Source organism: Myotis nattereri (genome assembly GCF_964212035.1).
Source record: "Myotis nattereri genome assembly, chromosome: 4".
NCBI lineage: Eukaryota > Metazoa > Chordata > Mammalia > Chiroptera > Vespertilionidae > Myotis > Myotis nattereri.
This window is the reverse complement of record NC_138079.1, coordinates 23,845,566-23,860,810: the sequence shown is the minus strand read 5'-3', so window position 1 is coordinate 23,860,810 and position 15,245 is coordinate 23,845,566. Positions and strand designations below refer to the sequence as shown.

The 15,245-nt window shown below is 39.3% G+C and overlaps 1 pseudogene across 1 annotated transcript in view; it reads right to left on the bottom strand.

Annotated features, from left to right (window-relative positions):
• LOC308518117 (pre-mRNA-splicing factor SPF27-like) overlaps positions 1-11,076 on the bottom strand; it is a 97,517-nt pseudogene extending 86,441 nt beyond the window's left edge. Inside the window, exons 1-2 of the transcript in view lie at positions 10,933-11,076; positions 10,665-10,746 (exon numbers count right to left, since the gene is read on the bottom strand). The product of the transcript in view is annotated as a pre-mRNA-splicing factor SPF27-like (transcript). The remainder of the gene's footprint in view (positions 1-10,664; positions 10,747-10,932) is intronic.
• Positions 11,077-15,245: the final 4,169 nt, after the last annotated feature.

Genomic DNA, 15,245 nt, shown 5'->3' with positions numbered 1-15,245 from the left:
TTAAAAGACTTTTAGCCTGGCTGGTGTGGCTCACTAGTTGAGCATCGACCTATGAACCAGGAGATCAAGGTTCTATTCCCGGTCAGAGCACATGCCCGGGTTTCGGCTTGATCAGATAATGATTCTCTCTCATCATTGATGTTTCTATCTCTTTATCCCTCTCCCTTCCTCTCTGAAATCAATATAAATATATTTAAAAAATAAATGGAAGTTTTTAAAATTAAAATATGTAGAGCTATTTGAATGATCAGAGCAGAAAAATATTCAGAATTTCATTTCAAAATGTAGGCAATTGTTTTGGCTGTAAAAGGATTCTCTGGAAGGCTGTGGCCCTGCCAGAACTGTACACATTTGTGAACTCTCAGGGGAAGCTTCATCCTCTAGAGATTTTTCCGCTGTTTTTCACTTCAAAGCAGCCAGGCTCAGCATCGTGATAATAAGCCAATGTGAACAGTCAAACAGCTGTAGTTTCTCCTTCACACTCCCGGTCCTTTTGTTGTTGTGTGAGAATATGGGAATATAAATCATAAAGAAAATATTGCACTTTTACTTATCGTTAACTTCAGCACTTCTCTCATGGAGACATACAATATTATTTGTGTCAGTTGTTTGTGGAATAAAAGAAAAAAAAACTGTTGAAAGCTGGATGGGATCAGATATTCTGATTTTGCTGGTTGATAGACAATAAATGGGGGATCAGAAATATTCAGTGACTTGACTAATGGCACACAGCAGGGTAGCAGGTCAGCTCAGGTTCTCACTCCCATGCACCCCTCTGCCTCAAAGCCGCCTCTCCTTCAGTTCAAGAGCTGCATTTTGACCCATTTCCTCACGGCAGCCCTACGCCAGGCTCTGTGGGGATGCTTCCATGTGACAACCCTGTTTTGCTCTAGAGTAAGCTAATTGTCTATTTTTTTAACCAAATGTTTTAAAGGACATTGTAAGATCATTTATTTCTAATGATTAAAATCCAAAGAGTTTCAGATATATTTGCTTATCCAAGAACACAAATGCTGTAAAATTAAAGTAATCTCGAGAGTATATAATGTCTAATGAATAAAGTGATTTAAGGGTGATTTTTTCCAATTGATTTTTTAAAATTGGGGTCTAATTTGCACACAATAAAATGTTCAATAGGATGGGTTTGTATTTATATTTATACATATCACCTATATCTAAATCTATAACTATCTATTCCCATTATCATTTGTCTCTCAACCACTTGAAAGCAAGCTGTAGATATACTTCCTTACTGCTAAATTCTCAAGTGTAAATTTCCCCAAAACAAAGATACATTTTTCATTACTTCCATACAACCCTCTGAACTAACTTTTTAGAAGGCCAACATTTTAATTTTTATGATCAATAAGTGTGCACATGCATGTTTTTATTTTAACATAATTATATGAAATTAAGTGTTTTTTGAAATGATATACTTATTTTTTCTTGGATAAATCCTAATATTTATTCTATTTACTTTTCTGTTACATAAATGTTAGTATTTAAAGGACTAGTTAACAGTGGCAATAAGAAAAAATTAATATTACTAATTAAGCAAATATTATGGGTGAGAAAAATATAACAATACAATGTTTCTGTCTCCTGATACAGGGACTTATTTAAACATTTTTTAATATTTATATTTTTGTAAGCTCTAAATAATAAGGCTAATTAAATAGATATCATCTATATTTTTAAAAGGTAACAATGTCACCTTTTTCCCCTTTATATAATACAGTAAGATATTTTTACTCTTTCTATTTCCTTTTCTAAATTTAGACCTTTGAACACCCCACAGCCTTTAGGACATATTTCCTTTCTCCTGTCTCATGGTAAAAGTGAATACCATCAAACATAACGTTCAGTTTCACTTAAAGCCCTGCTTTTGTCAAGCCCTTACTATACTTACTCCTGATGTTGGTCCACTATGATGAAATCAAGCTAAATATACTCTTCCTAAAAGCATTAGATCATGGAATACTTAGAATTGTTTAAAGGATATTAAGTTCTTTGAAAACAATTTTATTGAGGTAAAATTCCCATAAAATTAACCAGTTTAAAGTTTACATTCATGATGTGTAACTTTCTGTCTATCTGGTTCTAAAGCATTTTCAACACCCAAAAAGTAAACCCTGTACTCATTATGTAGTCCTTAACACTCCTTCTCCCCCAGGCCCCACCAACACTAATTTGCTTTGTGTACTTACAGATTTAGTTATTCTGGATACATTAGATAAATGGAATTATAGAATGTGTGACCTTTCCATCTGATTTCTTTCATTTAATGTATCTATTTATGTTATGAACACATTTCAGGGTTCATATATGTTGTAGTAGATATTAATACATCATTCATTTTTGTAATTTAACTCTATTCCTTTGTAGAGGTGTGCCATGTTTTGTTTATTCATTCATTATGGACATATGGTTTGTTTCCATTTTTTATCTATTGTCAATAGTGCTGCTAATACAGATTTCTGCATATGTTTTTGTTTGAATATCTATTTTTAATATTTTGCGTGTGTACCTGGGAATAGAATTGCTAGGTTCAATGGTAATTCTGTTAAACTCTTTGAGGAACTACTAAGCTATTTTGACAGTAAGGGAATCATCTTACATTTCCAGCAGCAATGTACAATGGTTCCAATGTCTTCACTTCCTTGCCACCACTTGCTATTTTCAATTATTATCATAATTTTTTATTACCATTCTAGTGAAGTGGTATCTCATTGTGATTTTGATTTGCATTTTCCTAATGACTAAGGATATTGCACAACCTTTTATATTCATCGAGAGGCCAGACGCATGAAATTCGTGCAAGGATAAGCCCTCGCAGCCCCAGCTGCCTTGGCCCTTGCAACTCTGGCTTCATCCGGAAGGTTGCATGGACAGTCGTTCCGCTGTTTGGCCATTTGGTTGATTTGCATATTACGCTTTTATTATTATAGATTGACCACTTTGTAGTCATCTTTGGAATAGTGTTTGTTTAAATTCTTGGCTTATTTCTAAATTGGATTTCTTGTCCTTTTGTTGTTAAGTTACGTCTTATTTATGTATTCTGTATAGTAGACCTTATATACAATTTGCAAATATTTTTTCTCATTCTTGTGAGTTGTCTTTTTACTCTCTTGATAATGTTCTTTAATGGACAAAAGTTTAAATTTTATGAAGTCAAATTTACCTATTTTTTCATTTTTTCTTATGTGCTTGGTGTCATATCTGTGTCCATTGCTAAATCCAAGATCATGAAAATATACTAATACGTTGTCTTCTAAGAGTTTTACAGTTTTAGCTCTTATATTTAGGTCTTTGATAGATCTATTACTTTTTGTATATGGTGTGAGATAGGGGTATTAGAATTTTACTTACTAGTGACCGCAGGTTTTTACATTTGTAGGCATTCGTTTTCAGCTTCTCAGAAATGTTTAACTTCTGTGCATCTACAAGCATGTTCTGCTGACTAGAGACGTTTCAATCAGATCTTTCACAATCATACATTTATAATATAGACTACCCATTTCTATACCCTGAAGAAATTAAGGTAAATCTCTCTTTCTCAGGGAAAATGGTTTTAAGGCACAAAGGTAATTTGAACTTGTGAAAATTGAGGTAGATTGCAAATAAGTTATTTCTTAGGTAAAAAGTTGAGAAAGTCCTTTTCTTAATTAGCTGTACTTTCTTCAGTGACTTTTTTCAGTTCTGAAGCAATCTTATTTCCAAAGATTGAATATATTTTTGCTATATAGTTTTGTCATAACCTATACACCATATTGAATAATTAATAATGCAGTTACTTCATCATTTGCTAGGCTCATTATGGACTCTTTAAATAACACCAAAGAATTTTGGAGGAACAAAAAATATATTTTTTTGCTTTACTGTGATATTTTTAATTATTCTCATGCACAATGTTTTCCGAAATTGGAGAAGGGCATTCTTCTTGTTCCACATTTTGAAAATATAATAGCACAACAGGCCAACATTTTAACTTTACAAAACATTTCTGGCAACAATGATATCCACCTTGCAGGCACATGTCTACGGAGACTTTCTTCTTCAAAGTCAAAGTCTCACAGAATGCTTCTGTATGTCTTACAGAAACTAAACATTACAAAAAATTTACAAACGCTTTAGTTTCACAGGCTGGTAAATCATAATATTTTAGCAGTGTTTTTTATAAGGTATGAAAGGAAATATAGAAGGAAATATAATCTTTTTGGTAAGAAGGTCATAGACTGAATAGAATTTGCCAAAATGTACATTTGCACTATATGCCAAATACCCAAGTAGGTGAATAAAGTCTAATTTTTATTTGGGCATGATATTAATAGTTCTTTGTCTTGTGTTTTCTGAAGTTTCCTTGAACATTTCATAACTTTTAAGATTAAGATTTTAAACTTATTTTTTTAAAACAAAGTACTTAATAACAGAGGAGGGCATTTTTGTTGTTGCTGTGATTCAATGCAGCACCTGACAGATTAGAAAGCATGATTCCTGGTATGATCTGACAGAATTAGCTTTTCATTGTAAAGGGCTAATGCATTTGCTGCCAAAATCTTGCCTTTTGTCCACTCACAGGACGATTTAAGTGTAATCTCCGATACAGGAAGTGTATATTACGCAGTTTTCACACATCAATTAAGAGAACGCTATAATCATGTGTCCATGTGGTATTTCCAGGTTAAAAGTGCTGCTATTCCCAATTAAACACACTCTTTGATTATTGTCTTTTCTCTCTTCCTTTACCCTCTTTGCTAGGATCACCTCTCAAATTTCTGGAAATTGAGTCTGAATTTCTGGTTATCTGTTGGGGTAAAAAAATACTAAAACAAATCCATTTATTCAGTAAAAAATATTTGTGGATAGTCTGCTATGTGAATAAAACAGACAAAAACCCCTTCCTCATTGTGTTTAGTTTTTGCCAGGGAGAGGATTTTATCAGACATTGGTAAGTACTACAGAACGTATCCAGGCAGGGAAAGAAGAAAGGACATGCAATTGAGGTGCATTGCAACTTGCAACAAGGAGGCGGGGAAGCCTGTGCCAAGATGATCTTTTGAACAAAACCCAGAAGGAGAGGAGCTGCGTGTCATGGGCAGGAACTTGATCCCAGTTCCATCAGACTTAAAGTTACATCTTTATATGTTTAGTACTTTACAAGTATTATTTTATTTTAAAATATTATGGGAATGTAATATTTTATTAAGTAGAAAGTAAAAATCCCATCTGACAAGGGATTTATTGTACTTTGACAGAGATATTTCAATGCCTGACTGATTCAAATGGCTCCATCCATATGACTCCCACATTAAATACAGCTGTGTCAAAATGTCCTTCTTTCCTCAAAAGACTAGGTTTTAGACATGTAAACAAACTAATATAAAAACGCATGATGTTTAAGAAAAAGGAAGAATTCAGAGTTGAGAAATTAATCTGTGAGAGTGCAGATCAAAGAAACTTTTAGAGAGATGCTGGCACGTGAATCGCATCCGGAGGATCAATCAGACAGGCAGGCTTGGGCACTCTGGATTCAGGAACAATAGGTGCGGTTCTGTGTTTCCTGTGCCGAACGCCTGATCTTCGTTAAGAATTGCAAGAGCACACATCTCAAAAATTATGAGACAGAAGGTGAGGCTGAAGAAAGAGGCAGGGGTCAGATTGTGAAAGGATTTGGGTGCCTGGTTGAGGGGCTCATGAATAATTTTGAACAGAACAAATGACATCATTAAGCTTACTTTCTGAAAAGATTCTTCTGGCTGCAGAGGAATATCAATTGGAGGGATTGGTGAAAAGACTGAAAGCAGCCTCAGAAGTTTGGACAGTCAGTCGTTGTAGATGCAACACAGAACATTAAAAGTGTTAAAAGTATATGTATGGAAAAACTAACAGGATTTGATCATTAACCGGATTTGAAGATTTGAGAGAGGGTTACTGGGGTGACAATGCAGGTGTGTAGATGGTATTCCTGGTGAGATTGAGGCACCAATCTTGCAATGGGATATGACTTCACAAACACTCTGCATTGCCCCACAGTATCAGTAGTCTGCCTGTACTCATATTTAATGTTACTATAGTATTTTATTTGTGGGTTGAAGAAAATGTAAAGATTGAAGTAAGTTGTATAATAAAATAATTGTTGGTACCTTTTGATTAGTCTTCACAATGAAATATTTTCATCATCTTACATTTTAGTCTATGAATGACAAGGTACATTTGGCTGGCCAACTGTTAATGATTGCTACAAATAAAAAATCCCTCCTTATGAAGAACAAAACTGATTTCGATTGCCTAGTAAGTGCACTTTGTTAATATCGCCTCTATGTGAGAACTCTGTACAAGACACTATTATTTTGAAGGTGAGAATCTAAGAATCATTTGCCAATTATTCCATGGTTCATAAGTTGTGAGAGTGGGAGAATTAATCTCTTTTGTTCTTCATGCCAAAGTCCCAGATCTGTCCACAGCAGGAAGAAAAAATTCAAAAGTAAATGAATAGTTTATCACTTGTATACATGATTCTAGTTAGATAAGAAAACTGTATTTTGTTGAATAATCCTATATAATAAAAGCCCAGTGACTGAAACGGCAAAATTACCAGAAAACCAGAGACCAGAACAATCAAGGCCCCTCTCCCTGTCTGGCCCCGCCCCCCAGTGAGCAGATAGGGACAATCAGGCAGGCAGGTGAGTGGTTAGGGGCGAGCAGGCAGGGAGGCAGGCAAGTGGTTAGAGGCAATCAGGTAGTGCGGTTAGGGGCAATCAGGCAGGCAGGCGAGCTGTTAGGGGCCAGCAATCCCAGATTGTGAGACAGATATCCTAAACTGGCAGACATCCCCCAAAAGGTCCTAGATTATGAGAGGGTGCAAGCCAGGCTGAGGGACATGCCCCCCCCCCCCCCCCGCCACCATTCACAAATTTCATGCACTGGGCCTCTATCATATATATATATGATATATATATATATAATATATATATATATATATATATATATCACATATATATATATATATATATATATATATATATATATATATATCTACACTAATAAAAGAGAAACATGGTAATTGGCATACGACCGCTACCCTTTTCATTGGCTAATCAGCGAGATATGCAAATTAACTGTCAGTCAAGATGGCGGCCGGCAGCCAGGCAGCTTGAAACTAACATGAGGCTTGGTTGCCTCAGTGACAGAGGAAACCAACGTTCCCCGCCTGTGGCTGCAGGCCTCTCAGCGGGCAGTTTAAGAAACATTGTAACGAATACTGCCGGACTTCAGCCAGCAGGATTGCAACATTGTAAGCAAAGGCCAGAAACCTACTTTCAGCCGCGGGGAGGCCTAAGAGCTGGAGCCAAGCCTCAAGCTAAAGCTGGCCCAGAATAAAATAAAAAAAAAAAAAAAAGGAAAAAAGGAGCGGTTGGGAGCTTCAGTCACCCCCAGCCTGAAAACAGCCCTTAGCCCCTCACCCAGACTGGCCAGGCACCCCAGTGGGGACCCCCACCCTGAAGGGTGTGTGACCAGCTGCAAACAGCCATCATCCCCTCACCAAGGCTGGCCAGGCACCCCAGTGGGGACCCCCACCCTGATCCAGGACACCCTTCAGGGCAAACCAGCCGCCCCCCACCCATTCACCAGGCCTCTACCCTATATAGTAAAAGGGTAATATGCCTCTCAGCACCAGGATCAGTGGAGCCACGAGGCCTCCCGGCACTGGGATCAGCATGACAGGGGGCAGCACCCAAACCCCCTGATCGGCCCTGCTCCGTGTGTGACAGGGTAGAGCCATAACCTCCCCATCAGCCCTGCCTGAGTGTGACAGTGGTGGCGCCCCAACCCCTGATTGGCCCTGCTCTGTGCGTGACAGGGGACGGTGCCCCAACTCCCCTATCGGCCCTACTCTGTGAGTGACAAGGGGGAGCTCCCCAACCCCCTGATGGGCCCTGCTCTGTGTGTGACAGGGGGGAGCTCCCCCACCCCCTGATCGACCCTGCTCTGTGCAGGACAGGGTACGGAGCCCCAACCCCCCTGATGGACCCTGCTGTGTGCGTGACAGGGGGCAGCGCCCCAACCCCCTGATTGGCCCTGCTCTGTGTGTGACAGGGGGTGGCGCCGCAACCTCCCCATCGACCCTCCCTTGAGTGTGACAGGGGGTGGTTCCCCAAACCCCCAATCGGCCCTACCCTGAGCGTGACTGAGGTTGGCATCGCAACCTCCCAATCCGCCCTGCTCTGTGCATGACAGGGGGCAGCGCCCCAACTCCCCAATCGGCCCTGCTCTAAGCCCGACCAGGGGCTGCACCTAGGGATTGGGCCTGCCCTCTGCCACCCGGGAGCAGGCCTAAGCCAGCAGGTCGTTATCTCCCGAGGGGTCCCAGACTGCGAGAGGGCACAGACCGGGCTGAGGGACCCCCTTCCCCCGAGTGCACAAATTTTTGTGCACTGGGCCTCTAGTATATATATATCTACAGTAATAAAAGAGAAAAATGATAATTGGCGTACGGCGATACCTTTTTCATTGGCTAATCAGGGCTATATGCAAATTAACTGCCAACTAAGATTGGCAGTTAAGTGCTAACAAGATGGCGGCTAATTTGCATATGTAGGCACAATGCAGGGAGGCGAAAGGGAAAGCAGGAAGAAGCCCCCTGCCACTGACAGTGATCGGAAACCCAGGGGGGAGCTAAGAGCTGGGGGGCAGGGCAAAGGCGGCCCTGGGGCTGCCTTTGCCCTGCCCCCCAGCCATGATCAGAGAATCAGGCGCCTTTGCCACCCTGGCCAGTGATAGCAGGAAGTAGGGGTGGAGCCAGCGATGGGAGCTGGGCACGGTCGAAGCTGGCAGTCCTAGGAGCTAGGGGTCCCTTGCCTGGGCCTAAAGCGAAGCCCACGATCGCGGCGCCTCCCCTGCTGCCACTGCAGGTCCCCGCTGCCTGGGCCGGATGCCTAGGCCAGAGGCGTTAGGCCTGGGCAGGGGCGGAGCCTGCAACCGCGGGGAGCTGGGGGTCCCCTGTCCAGGCCTGACACCTCTGCCGGAGGCCTCAGGCCTGGTCAAGGGTCCGATCTGGTGATTGGTGATCGGAGGGTGATGAGTGTCAACTCCTCTGGCTGAGGCATCAGGCCTGGGTCGGGGGCGGAGCCAGGGGTTGGGGGGATATGATGGTCCCCTTTCCCAGGCCTGAAGCCTGGGTCAGAGGCGTCAGGCTTGGGCGGGGGGTGGAGCAAGCGATCAGAGGGAGATGGGGGTCCCCTGCCCAGGCATGATTCCTGGGCCAGAGGCCTCAGGCCTGGGCGGGGGCCAGAGCCAGTGATCGGGGGGAGATGGGGGTACCCTGTCCAAGCCTGACACCTCTGGCGGAGCTGTCAGGCCTGGGCAAGGGGCCGATCAGGCGATCAGAGGGTGATGGGGGTCAACGCCTGAGGGCTCCCAGTATGTGAGAGGGGAGGGGGCAGGCTGGGCTGAGGGACACTCCCCCCCCCCCCACACACACACCCAGTGCACGGGTGTTACAATGGGTTGACTGAAATACCGATTGACTGGTCGCTATGATGCTCACTGACCACCAGGGGGCAGATGCTCAATGCAGGAGCTTCCCCCTGATGGTCAGTGTGCTCGCTCCCATAACCAACCTCCATGGTCCCTCCTCGCAGCCAACCCACCTCTCCTATTCCCTCCCCCCAGCCGGCTGACCCCCAATCAGCCCTGATTGGGAGTGGGCGAGACAGCCCCAGTCAGCTCCTATCACCGGACATGCCAAGGGACCCTACCTGTGCACGAATTTTTGCACCGGGCCTCTAGTCAATTATAATGAGCCCTTGAAAGTTTCATTTTAGACAAATTGTAATTATTTTGATCAGAAATATTTGCAATTAAGAGTAACCTCAGAAACTTTGATCATGCCATAGTTCAAGGGTCAATTATGATTATATTTCAAGTTGAGTAAACTCTACGTGATGTTTGTGGTAGTATTTATTTTTGTAATAGGCTGCATTTGGTTTTAGATTCTGAATTTTAAAAATTAGAAGATTTTGCCTAAATGGAAGATGTGGGCACATGACTGTCTTGAAAGAGGTTTGGTAAAGTTACTTTTATATAGAAACACAATATAGAAATAGGAAAGACAAATATTTCATATGAGGTATGTGAAAATTACTATATACATATATGTATCTATGTATGCATATAAAATTATTATAACTTTGTATGTGAAAGTTTGCTATTTAAATTCTTATTAATAAGATGAAAATTGTAAAGGAATTCACATTGAATATTGCGGAGTGGTTACTTATTTGCTCTCAAATTTGTATTGCCAAAAGCCTAATCAGATGCCAAATATATACAAATAGAATTCCATACTCTCAAAACCAAAGTCCTCTTTGATGTGCACAAAAGGATAATTTAAGAAAAGAAAGACATTTTTAAGCAGTGATGTCAGATGTCTTTTTAGTATTGAATGACCAATTTCAACCCTATTAAAAGAGGTCAGTGTTGAATTTACAACTTCCTATAAGGTTATTCATTCTTATCTAGGAAAAAAGACTTAACCTTTTAGAAACAGAACATTTTTGCTGAGGGCACAAAGGCTTCTTAAAACATAGACTATTTTCAAGAGCACTTACATAATCAATAAGAGCTGCACATGGGAGTTTGGTTGCAGTATACTGATCACTTACGTGAATACAGGGCTAAGGCACAAGTAGAACTTAGAAGGGAGAAATCGGTTCGTTCGTATTCTTCCTCCATAGTTCTTAGACTCTAGTGCTTAAAAGCACAATTGTATGAGTCATCTTTTGAAGAAAAAAAATGTGGCCATGTCTCTTCTCTCCTTATAAAACTACTTTTAATAATTTCTAATTGTTTTGTAAACTCAAATACCAACATGCCTTCAAAATTTCCAGCATGCTCTCTGGTTCATCATGCCCTGCTCTTTAACCCACTCACTTTTCTTTGAACCACTGGTTTTTCGGAGGTCCTCAAGTCCCGCCAACTCACGTTCACCTTGGGGCTGCCACGCATGTGGTTCTCTCTGCCTGGAATGCTCCTCTCTTTATTCCGGGACCACGTTGAACTGACTTGTTCTTCCATGTCTCAACTTGAACATTGTTTTCTCTCAAGAAATCTAAACCCACTGTTTAGTCTTCTGTTGTACATGCTCGTAGACCTCCTCATAAAGAGCACTTTGCACACTTAAAGTGAATAAGATATTCATTTAAAAGGCATTGTTTAATGACCATCCTCCCTTGAGGCATTGAGGCTTTTTCCCTAGAGGCATTGGGCCTTGTATGCCCAGTGCCTGGCATTTAGTAGGAACAGAGAAGGCGGTTGTAGATTGACTACCTTGATATAGTGCTTTCCAATAAAGAGTGTTTAAAACCTTTAAGCTGTCATTATGTGGCCTGGGAGACTTTTCTTTTCTAGACAAGTTCATTAAGAACATATCAACAAAGGAACATTCCTCTTCTGATCTGAGTTTGGGGTCTCCTGCGGTTTTGACCCTTTCCTCATGTGTTAATAGAATGATATGACAGTGGGCTGATGTGCTTAAAATCATAGACCAGTGGTTCTCAAAAAAGGGTTAGTTAGCTCATCAGGGAACATTTGGCACTGCCTGTAGAGAGTTTTGGTTATCATAATGGGAGGAAGTTGTCACACTGGCATCTATAAGACAGGGATGCAACTGAAATTCTACAATGCACAATGAAGGCACTCAAAGAATTACCCAGCCCAAACCTTAATAGTGCTTAGTTGCAGAGTTCCTGATATAGTGAATAGGACTCAAAATTATTTTGTCTTGGGTAAGTAGTTTCTATGATATAGCTTGGTAGTATGTTATTTAAGGTAATTATATTTTTGGTACTCATATAGACATGAATAGTATCCTTATTTCATAATGTGTAGATGGTTTAATTAGAGTCAACACAAACAGCTTTCCATACAAAACATAATAGCATTCAATAAATCTTAGTTGAATTAAATTTTATTTGGCATGTCACTTCAGCCTATCAAGATCATTTTGTGTCCAAGACCTGATATCTAAATTATTCCTAATGTCCGACTTTCATGTCAAGCACAAAGTGGATCAGTGTGGCACCTATGCCATTGATAGCAATTATGAATAAGATAATACCATGCACTAAGATGAAATTCTGGAGATTTGGTTATAAAATATGAGTATTTTTAAAATGACCATTTTGTCATAGTTATACTTGACCCTATGACATCTGCTTTTTATGTTTGGCATTCATTGATGAAAAATAATTACACTTTCAAAAAGATTCTATGCATTGAAAAAATATGAAAAGATGGATGACATTTTAATTACTAAAAATGGGTTAATATTTTAAATGTATTGAAATATTATACAGATTGTTAAAAGAGCATCATATTCTCTATAGACAAATGGGCAAAGATCAAGAAGAAAATGACACAAGAGAAAATTACTTTAAAAATTAGTATTTTAAAAAGTAATAGTAATCATCCATTGAAAACTATTTTTTCAGGTACTGGGCTAAGTGCTATAAACACACTTTTGACTTACTCTGAAGTATGTATTATTTTTATCTTTATCTGATGGGCTTATCAATGTTAAATAATTTACCACAGTCTCTTAGCTATAAAGGGATATAAGGTAATAGATTCAAATTCACTACTAGTAAAACACTTGCAAATTAAACAACCTCATAATAGATTTTGTATTACAGATTAGGGAAAACAAAAAAATATAATAATATTCAATGATGTAAATCTTAGACTAAAATATATACCACACATTGGTGGAGGTGAAGTCTTTATCTCTAGAGAAATCAAATTGACAATGTTTCTTAAATATCCTAAAATGTTTTTATGCTTTAAGTTACAATGCCATATGAAACATTTTATGTATAACATTATTATGTAGAATGACAAGAAAGATAATTAGGTGTTCAGAATCAATTTAAATATATTGGACAATGGCCAATTAATAAAATATTATGAATATTATTAGGAACTATTTTAATTTTGAAATTATATAACATTCAGAAAACTTTTCTTTATATAATTCTAATCAAAGAAAGACAGATACAATATAAAAATTGTCAATTTATCAAAATAGAAAATCTAGAAAAGAATATGGAAGAAATAAATATAGTGGCAGTATAATTAAATCAATGGAAATGGAGTTTATACAGTAAATACATGTTATTCAAGTCTGTGAGTACCTAATTAAATTAATTAAAGTAATGAATTATTCAGCTGCATCATAAAATCTGTGTCTATCCAGAACAGAATAACTTAGAGTTGTGATCCCTATATTGGTGTTTCTCAATCTCTGCACTATTGCTATTTTGGGCTGGATAAATCTTTGTTGTGGGGACCATCCTATGAATTGTAAGGTGTTTAGAAGCAACCCTGTCCCACCCCCCACCATCCATTTGATAACATTACATCCCAAACCCTATCTTCCATTTTGACAACCAAAAGAAGGTAAACTATTGTTTTATAGAATATTTTTTGGAAAACTGGCCACAAACATTCCTTTATCTATACCAATGCATCTGTAATGTAACTTTGCAGCTCCTTTAATGTAGACTTTATTTATTTATTTTTATCTCTTTAATCTGGCCTACTGTTGTGACTTTCTTTGGCCAATACAATGAGCTGGTAGTTATGAGTACCAGTTCCAAACCCAGGCTTTGAGAATCCATGCACATTTCCTCTTGTTTTTTTGTGTTTTTTTTTTTGTTTGTTTGTTTGTTTGGTGTGTGTGTGTGTGTGTGTGTGTGTGTTTTCACTCCTGTCTCTTATCTGAATAAGCCCAAGCTAGATCATGAAAAGAAGAAAGATAACCTGGACCGCAGTTGAGTTAGCCAGATGTGCCAAGTGAGGTTCCATATATTCCTGAGAGATACCAGTCAAGGTAGCAAGAGACCACTCATAGGCAACCCACAGCTAACCACAAATGCATAAGCAACCCCTCCCTTGAGCATAAGAACATCCCTGCTGAGCGTGGCTTAAATTCTCAAACCACAGAATGTGAGCCAAATGCCTAGTTGTTTTAAGTGATTCAATATTTGAGTGCTTTGTTACGTAGCAATAGGTAACCAATACACTCTGTGACAACACTTAACTTTCCTGCTTCTGGAAAAGTTGTGTTAATGCCAATCCTCTGCAAAATGAAGTTTTATATCTTTTAATTTGCCTTGCTCCCCAGGATCACTCACCAACACTTCCAGTTGGAATAAACTCGAGTTTTCTACAGGTTGTTTAATCTCCAAATAAGTAGCAGAGACCATTACATCTTGTGGATTTTGACTATCTAAATAGCTAGATGTATTTTAAGATATAATTGGTTTTTACTTGATTAGGGCTAATTAGGCTTTATTATATTTATTTTACATTTTTCAATTAATGTATGCTTTATGGAAGTAATGAAGTTGCAAGGAAAAACGACTTATCTATTACTTTAGGATATAAATATTTGCAGGATGTGGGCTGAAACTGCTGGGATATTTTGTGAAAATAATTAGCTTTGGAGATTAATGAAGTAAAAATTATTATAATTGTATTCTAACAGTAGGACACTGCTGATGCTGAGATTGTTTGTACTGAAATTTTGTGTTGTATAAATTTCCCACTCTTTCTGGGCAACCTTGATCAAGTTTTTAAATTTTTTAAATATGTCATTTCACAATGTAGTGCTAATAATAATTTAATATAGAATCTTATTTTATTCTATTTTATCAATTGGTACTGGGTTTTATTTAAAGTTTTTTTCTTCTTAAATGTATTGGGATGACATTGGCTAATATTATTATACTAGAGGCCCAGTGCACAAAAATTTGTGCACTTAGGGGGGTCCCTCAGCCTGGCCTGTGCCCTCTCACAGTCTGGGAACCCTCAGGGGATGTCCATCTGCTGGGTTAGGAGCACTCCCCAGGGGATCAGGCCTAAGCTGGCAGTCAGACATCCTCAGTGCTGCTGAGGAGGCAGGAGAGGATCCTGCCACCACCGCTGTGCTGACAGCCATCAGCCTGACTTGTGGCTGAGCAGAGCTCCCCTGTAGGAGCGCACTGACCACCAGGGGACAGCTCCTGCATTGAGTGTCTGCCCCCCGGTGGTCAGTGTGTGTCATAGTGACCAGTCATTCCCAGCCATTCTGCTGTTAGGGTCAAGTTACATATTACTCTTTTATTATATAGGATAGGCTTGAAACATACATTTCCATGATACATAATCTGTATATTGCATTATGTGCTGACCACCAAAAGTCACCC